General features: G+C 41.7%; 1 pseudogene; it reads right to left on the bottom strand.

The window, feature by feature from the left end:
* Positions 1 to 7,665: 7,665 nt before the first annotated feature.
* On the bottom strand, positions 7,666 to 8,377 carry LOC101400210 (kallikrein-13 pseudogene; annotated as a pseudogene).
* Positions 8,378 to 8,762: the final 385 nt, after the last annotated feature.

The following is an 8,762-nucleotide window of genomic DNA, read 5'->3' as shown; positions in this document are numbered from 1 at the left end:
AAGATTCCCCCAGCACACTCGATCCAGTTGGGAGTAAAGAGAGCATGGACGTAGGGGTGGAGATCAAGATGGTACCCAAGATGGTACCCCTAATTCCATGCCCTAATGAGGGAGAAGGGTTGCAGCTAATGCTATTATTAAGACAGCTCTGGACACTTCCCAAGCTTACAGATGAAGGCTTTCAGTGAGTCAGCTGTGGAAAGAGGCAACAGAGAAAGTGAAGCAGGGGTGAATCCATTCCAACCACCTCTTTCCTTTTTTTTTTTCTTTCATTTTCATGGTTCTCCCAAGAACTTGAGAGTGATAATGGCTGTATTCTAAAAGGGACCCCAAAAAGGGCCTCACGGAAGAAACTGCAGAACTTCTCTGACAGTCTGAGGAGGCATTCTTCTGTCAGCCAAAGGTTTTACTGACATTATAAAGATTAAAAAGACCACCTAATTACATTACTACTATTGGTAGGGCATCAGGTTGGGAACATCAGTATCTTTTCTGAAGGTGCCGACACAGGTGTAATTTATATAGATTTACAAAAGGAACAAATATGAGATTTTTTAATTTTATAAAAGATTGAACATAGCGTGTCTTTAAGAAACAAACTTTCCAAATGCAGTCGAAATTTGAGTCAGTGTACATCCAGCTTTTTAGGAATAAATGTATATCATGTATGACAAGAATTATTCAAAAATGAGATTCTCATTTTTAAAGCAGAATTTAGGCCTTGGTAAAAATAAATTAAAACCTACCAATAAATCAAAATGTAGTACCAATGTGTTTTAGAGAGGTCAAATCAAAGCTTTGGTTCTAACCACAGATATGATATCTAGACCGATTTTCCTAGAGACATAGTCCACCAGGAATCAGAATGAAGTGACTAACAGTGAGCATCTTTCATTGAACCGGTTATAAAATGAGAGCATTTGTGTTAGATCCACAAAGTGGAGAGGTGACAGAATTTCCATATTATTCCCATATTATTTCTAAAAGCCAAGTCAATAATCTTTTGTATGTTGCCTACCCTTGCCCATTATGCCAGGTAGAGATAGAAGATATCCCTAGCTTCGAAGAGTTTCAAAGAGTTTTAAAGCTTATTGAAGACCAAACTTAAATATGAAACTAGTGTGGTTTAGAGATGGGCTCTAAACTCACTAGCTGTGAGACCCTATTTAACCTGTCTCTGCCTGAGTTGTCCCATCTATAAAATGGGACTAATAGTGGTAGTTGTCTCATAGAGTTGCAAGAATTAAATGAGCTAATTTATATAGAGTCATTAGACTAGTTCTTGACATAAGCAAATGCTCAATAAATGTTAGCAATTACTATTATTATTAAACAATCCCACAGGGCATTATGATGTCAGTGCTACATTATGTGAAAGAAGGAAGGTTATATGAAAGGCCCTGAATTGTATTAAGGCTACGGCTTGGGTAGACCAGGAAGTTAAACTACTTATTTTCAGAAAGAATCTACATTTTGCAGTTGTTAGGAATACATATAAGCCTATAAAATAAAACATTTCATATTTTATACCTCAAGTTACAGAGTACTCACTATAGACTCCATCCTTTACCCAAATCACTCTCACCTTGGGAGAAGATATTCAATGGAGAAGAACTTGGCCCTTCCACCATTAGAATCTCCAGGGTTAAACCCCCAGGATTGTTGTGATGAAGAAGCCACCCTCACCAGCACTTTGGACACACGTAGCTGGCAACGGATCCTCTGTCATCTACTGCAGATCAGGAACACAACTTGGTTGTGAGAACAGACAAGATAAAAGAAATGGGGAAAGCCCATAGTTAAAAACCAAAAGTCTGAAGTTTTACAAGGTTAAATTTTTTTAACCTTGTTTACAGCTCTTGGGGCTGATTATGAAATTCAAATTCCTAGCCTGCAGCTGAAAGAGAGGTGAGAAGTGGAGAGAAGGAGACACCTGAGAAATACATAATGAGTGCTTTGTTTGTGGCAGGCATGATATTCACAAAGTTACAAAATTCAAGTGGTCAAAAAAAATGGGGTTTTTAGAACAAAATATATAGGGGAAAGGTAATCTTGGCAATTCATGGTAACTCAGTCACTGTCAAATAGAATTCTCCTTCCTCCTCTCCTCCCCTTCTCCCTGGCTGTGATCCCCAAGGGGCTTATCTATCATCCTGGCATCTGGGGAGGGCCTCTGGGCTGTCTTGTTCCTCTGTGGGCATCTACATTTTTGTGGCTCATCATCTGTTCTGTTAGGCACAGGCCACATACAGGACGTGTTCCCCAGAAGCTCAGCATCTTCCTCTCCAGACTTGGTCCAACCATGGCTCTTGCTGGGACTTGCTATTCCGGAGTCAGCTTGCCTGGAACAACAGATACCCCTTAGTAACTTTGTTGGATTTCAATCCTCATCTGCCTTCAATGCCTCTCTAGGTTTCTTAGAGGCCCCAAGAATTGAGGTGGGGGAGTGACACATATCTTAGACCCATCTCTGTTCAGACGGCCAGCTGCCAGCTTCTACTCTACTGCAGCTCCATGGTGGTGGAGAGTACGCTGAACCTACCTCCTTCCAGAGATCTATGATGGCAGGCGGGGCATAGCTCCCCTCTGGTCTCAGATCCCCAGCCTATTGAAGAATTTCTACTCCCTCCCCCACTGCAGCTGAGTGTTTACCAAGGGAACAGGCAGGGACAGTGGGCGCCCCCAGGCCTTCATGAAATGGTTATGCACTGCACAACAGCATCACATCTAAGGGAGCCCTATTCACATCATAGACGTCATTGATTTGTACATGCTGATTTTCTGGAAAATAAAAGTCCCATATCTTGAGAAAGGAGCACTTTTTTCTAATTCACACAAAGACAGCATATGGACAAATGGTGGAGCGGCTGCCCAGGCCGGTATAGAAACTTTCTCATCCTCTCTCCAAGCCCCTTTCCCCAGCCCAGAATCTCTGTTTTGTGTGGTGACAAATTGGGTCTTAAATCAACACACATCCTGCCCCACTCTGGTTTATTGTTAAATGCTATGCCTAGAGTCTCTCAGCCTAGCTCTTAGTATTCAAGCTAAAATCTTGAAATCCACCCCCATCAACCCCTTCCCTCTAAACATTTTCTCTCACAAATACCTGGCTCTTAAAATGAAAAGTCAGAGCTTTCAAGGCTCTAATTATGAATCAATGCTGAGAATTTGACTCTTTGTTCATGCTGAATTTCATGATGGATAAAAGAGAAAAGGTTCTTGGTGATGAAATGATAGGGAACCACAGCCCCTGGCTTAGGAGAGATAGATAAAGAAACCATCGTGGTTTTCTGCACTTGTTCAGCTAGCAGAGTCAGGGGAGAGAGGCTGAGAGAGACACTGTCCAGTCATAAAGGCAAGGCGCCCATTGGCTGGTGGGATGGCAGGAGGAGGGTCTTTTGTGTTATGTCTCAGAAGAGTTCATTCAGAGCAGGATAGATTTGGACCAAGGATTAAGAGCCACCACAATGATCCTATCTCAGTTCAAGTTCTGTATATGCCCATCGGGTCTTGAGACATGACCATTGGTGTTTGGGAAACAGCCCTGTATGAGAGATATGGCCATAAGAAGCAGGCTCTGTCTGAGTGCAGTTATGAGATGGAGGAAAGCCATGAACAGAAACAGATAGAGCTTGTTAAGCTTCTAAGGCTCACTGAGGGACACATTAAATGTGCATACAGGATAGAACTGGCAGGAGGCTATTGTGACCTTTAATCTCCTTTTTGCCTATTGGAAACCACATTGCCAGAAGTTTCTTTCTCAGATGGGAGGATGATGTGATATAATCACCTCTCTACAATACCTCTGTGTAAGCACCCCGGCTCCAGCGCTGCTCAGCTTGAAGCCTAGGTTTGTGAAAAGCGCCGTCCTGCTTCCTTCATCTTTGTTTTCTCGACTTTGTTCCTACCTAAACACCGACACACACGGCGAGCTGCACTCCCGGGCCATACTACTTCCACACCAGCCTGGGAGGGAAGTGAGGTTGGAAAGTTTCATTATTACCTATAATTCCACAGAACTACAAAAACCCTGCTGTGCTGCCACTAAGGTTTGCCGTATGGCCGTGACAGCCTTTCTAAGAAGATAAAGATAAAAAAATAAAAAAAGAAAGAAGTAGCAGAAAACCTGTAATATTTTAACTATTGTTTCTGCAATTTTTATTTCTACTAATGTATGGAAACAAACTGTTAGTGATATGACTTTAAAGGTATATTTTTTAAAAAGTAGATAGAAGGTCAAGGTTAACCTTCTCTTCTACCTATTTAGGAATGCCAAGTGTATGATGAATCTTTGCAAGTACGACTTCCATGTATTGCTGTCATCAGAGTTCATGTAAGTGGAGTTCCTTATTGGTGAGAAGCCCTCATTTGGGCCTTATTTGATTATTCTGGTAACTGTAGCTGTTGCATGGGGATGAGAGAAGGGAATTAATATGTACTGAGTGCCCAATATATGTGAGCCCCTCTGCTAGGTGCTTACCATTTGTTATCTCACTTATTACCCCCAGCAATTTTGTAAATATATATTATTATGCCCATTTTATAGATGATGAAAAAGGCTCTGAGAACTTATGTGACTGGATCAAGGTAACAGAGCTAGTAAGTAAGATTTGAATCCAGGACAGTCTGACTCTAAAGCCTGTGACCATTTTATTATGTATGTGGCCTTGGTGGTCCAGCTGGTCCAACCTTACTCCAGATTCCAGTGCATAGTGATATTTTAGGACAACTTTGGAAAAACATTAGTCCTCCCAGTTCTACTTGGTTCACAAAATTCACATCAGCCCTGTTCTATTAAGTAGTATTACTCATCCATCCTCCTAGACCTTCCCACCAACTCGTGTCTTTTAAATACTCATCTAAGCCTCCATTTACAGCAAACACAGTGTCACATCAAACAGGTTTATGGGATTATCTATAAACTTCTATAAGCCAAAGAAAGCTATTAACACTTCTTTTGGGGTTTGCTTTTTAATTAGGTCACTGATATTTCTATTTTAATGGCTGAATTTACTTCAATAATGCTTCCTACACAGTAGAAACATAGTTTCTTGGTGCAACATTTATAATGATTCCCCAGCTACTCACCTCTCAATCTGGTCAATTTTTATCACCAGCAACTGGTTGGCTTTGAAACATTACATCATAAAGGATACACACCCTTATATTGCTCAGGGGACAAAGGCTATCCATATAAGTAACTTTGAAAATATCTTTTATTTTAACATGGATAATGCCACTTGTAAGTGGCATGCCTTCAGAAATATTTGCTAAGGTGAATGGTAAATTGTGAGTTATTTTGATGCATGATCTACAATTTTATTTATTTGTTCATTCATTCTCTCATTCATTCAATCAGTTTATTTTCAAAAGGCAATCATGGTATGGAATACTGGCCAGAAGTAGAGTACAAGCTTCAGTTAAACAAGTAAGCAAAATATTATGGATTTTCTATTCTGGTGGTTGACCATTAAATGGCTGGCTCATCCAACGGAACCAGAATGCTCTAAGATCCTGGACTAAAACTCTACAGAACAAGAATAAAAAGAAAGATTTGTATACACAACCTCCACACAGCACCCTCTCCAGAGTCCTTGCTTCAGAGAGTCATACTTACCTGCTGACTCTGATTTCCACTTTTACATATTGGAATGTTAAGGGACCCACTGGGCCACTAAGACTGACCTGTGTGTGACCTGTTTCCTCTCAGATATCAGTGGGTTTTTCTTGTAGGAGCTGAAGCATGGTCTGCTTAAGTCAGTGAGTTTTCTGTTTTGATGCACACGAGAATCACCTGGGGTGCTTGTTGAAACTATGGATTCCTAGCTTCTACCCAGAGACTTCGGATTTGATAATGCTGGAGTGGAAGGAATCAGCTTTATAACAACAAATGCTCCCTCTGCTTCATAATCCTGAAGCAAATACCTTGGACCAACCTTGAAAAACACTCTTTTAAGCATTTTAGTCTCCAAAGCCAGAGAAATCTGGAGGTTGGATTACTGAGGTCTAGACCCTGATTCTTTCACTTACTCTATGACTTTGAGCAAGTTATGCAACCATTCTGTGCCTCAATTTCCCAAATAAAAAGTGTGAAGCTAATTCATGGGGTGAGAATTAAATGTGTTAATCTATTTACAGCACTTAGAAGAATGCTGACTCACAGCTGATGCTCAATAAATGTTATGGTTAGGAACTGGAGGGAGAATTCATTGCTCTGGGACTTTTTTGAAGTTTCTTTGGGTTTATATTCTGGCTTATATTCTATTCAGAATAGACCAGAGATCTGGTCACATGATGATGCTTATACCTGCCATGACTGTACTACCACTTGGGTGCTTTTGAAGTTTGTTTTTCCTTAGCTCAATATTATCAGGGAGAGGGGCAGAAAGGGGTGGGATTGGTTGGTGGTAAAACACATACACTGAGCTGTCTGACAATGGGACATTTCCCAAATACATTATTTAGGCAAAGCAAAACAACGTTAAATAAATATGTACGGAGCAAGACACTGCAAGGTGAATCTTGAAACAGGGTGTCAGTTTAACATAACTGAAGAAGCATATTTATTCTCTTCACCATTCAGAGTCATCTTGTATGGATTTTTTGTATAATGTCCCGGTTTTTCATTGTAGTTATTAGAGGAATGGAGATAAGTATATACTCCATATTCCTGGAAGCAGAAGTCTTCTAAAAACTATTTTTAAAACAGAAAAATATTTTATGTTTAATGTACTAACATGCTTCTTAAAGCGTATACTCGGGAGTGAAAAGTCCTGTTTTCTGACAAGAGGACCAATAATAACACAGCTTTCCATAGAGCAGTAGAATATCCATAGTAAGCCATTTCATTAAAAAGTGCTAAATACTTATATTGCCTGTTGCTTAATTTAAATAACAACATATGGCTATAGTCCATCTTGAACACACTGATGGTAACTAATTTTAACATTATTATTCAATGTTTTTTTCTTGTAACAGAAGGGAAGAGCTTCTGCTCTTCAAGTTTCATAAATGTGAAGACCTAGAGCAGGGCAGAGTCCCCCTACATGTTCTCTGCATCTTCTCTACTCATGCTCTGACTCTTGAATATCAAAGCCCATGACATGCAGGGTTCCCTCTTTAGCTGCCCCCACAGCGAGAAACAAGAATTTAAAAAGAATCCGTGGTTCTTGGCCTTCCTGTCCATCTGCATGGCAGTAGAATTATGGAATCAATAGGTTCTGAATTTGCAATGTTCTGGACAGAAACTTCTTCCTCTACCCTCTCACCACTCTCCATTCTCTACAAAGATAAAAGTTAGGGGGTGTGGTTAAATTTTTCTGAAAGCCTCTCAGAATACAGGATAGAACTGATAACTTGTAATGGATGTGTTAACTCTTTTTTTAAAAATTTAATTTGAAATGGGGGTATTTTTTTTTTAATGATGTACACCTGAAATTTATACAATGTTATAAACCAATGTTACCTCAATAAAAAAAATTTAAAAACAAATTTAAAAAAGTAAATAAATCATGGGAAAACTGAGGCACGGAGAAAGTGAATAAGTCATCTGGTTAAATAAGTGGCAGAGCTGGGACTCAAACTCAGGCAGCCTGGCCTCAGAAACGAGGTGCTTTACTATGTCATGCTTCTTCTCCATTGATTGGGAAGTTGCTGTGTGGAGAGCCTTTAAATGCCAATCTTTCACTCAGTCCTCCCAACAGCTCTGAGCAGTAGGTCCTATTGGTACCTCACAGGAGTCTTTGCCACCCTCTTTTGCGTCAGCACACAGCATGTTGGGTGTGATCTTCCCTGGGTGGACTTGATGACGTGCCTCATCTGAGCATGGCTGGATGTTGGCACATTGTAGGGTTTGAGGGAAACTCACGTGGGGGCTGGTGGTGGTGCCGCAGCCAGATACCCGACAGCAAGTGCCCGGGGGGAGGCAGTCATTGTGGGAGAGGGGCAGGACGCGGATGTGGCTCGTGAGCTGGACTGGTGACTGCAGCTCCAGAAGCATGATGTTGTGGTCATGGTTCAGGTGGGTGGGGCTGATCTGGTATTGAGGGTGGGGGATAGAGTGGACTGCCTCCCTCACTTGCTCTCCAGCCTCCACACGCCCCAGAGCATGCTTGCCCAGGTAAACTCTGTACCTGTCCTTCAGACAGTGTGCGGCAATCAGGACCCATTTGGGGTGGACCAGAACTCCCCCACAGAGCAGCCGCCCTCACACTAGTAGGGCTGCCTGCCAGGGCTGAGAATGGGGGAGGCAGATGTAGCCATCAGGGAGAAACCCATTGGTTCCATTGGTGTTGTTGAGACTCTTGGGAAACTCTTGAGAGATGCCGCCTGACAGGGTCATGGTCAGGAAGGCGGTCATAGTGGCCAGGGGCCACATGGTGACTCCAGGGTGGGCGGGCCTGGGCGAGGGGCCCCAGTGAAGAGCTTCTGCCACCAGCTGCCTGCAACTTCAGCCCGGACCCATGGCTTTTAACCCCTGAACTCCCTCCCCCAGCACCCTCAGCATTTCCCTGTTGTTGGTCTCCCCCCTCCACCCCCCTGAAATGGGGGTATTGACATGTTTCCTGTTCTTTCCCTCATATTAGCAAGTAAACTATTCGCTATCTTGGTTTATCAGTGATTATACCCCAAATTGTGTCTCTATAATGGTGAGAGTTCATCCAATAGTACGATCTTTTAAGATTGTAAACTACTCAAGTCTTATAGTTCAATTTAATCCAGTAAGCATTTATCCGTTATCTATAATGTGTTATAGTCTGAGG

This window comes from Ceratotherium simum, chromosome 1 (genome assembly GCF_057802395.1).
Source record: "Ceratotherium simum simum isolate JZ-2026a chromosome 1, ASM5780239v1, whole genome shotgun sequence".
NCBI lineage: Eukaryota > Metazoa > Chordata > Mammalia > Perissodactyla > Rhinocerotidae > Ceratotherium > Ceratotherium simum.
The sequence above is the reverse complement of the archived record's forward strand: the minus strand, read 5'-3'. Positions and strand labels throughout refer to the sequence as shown.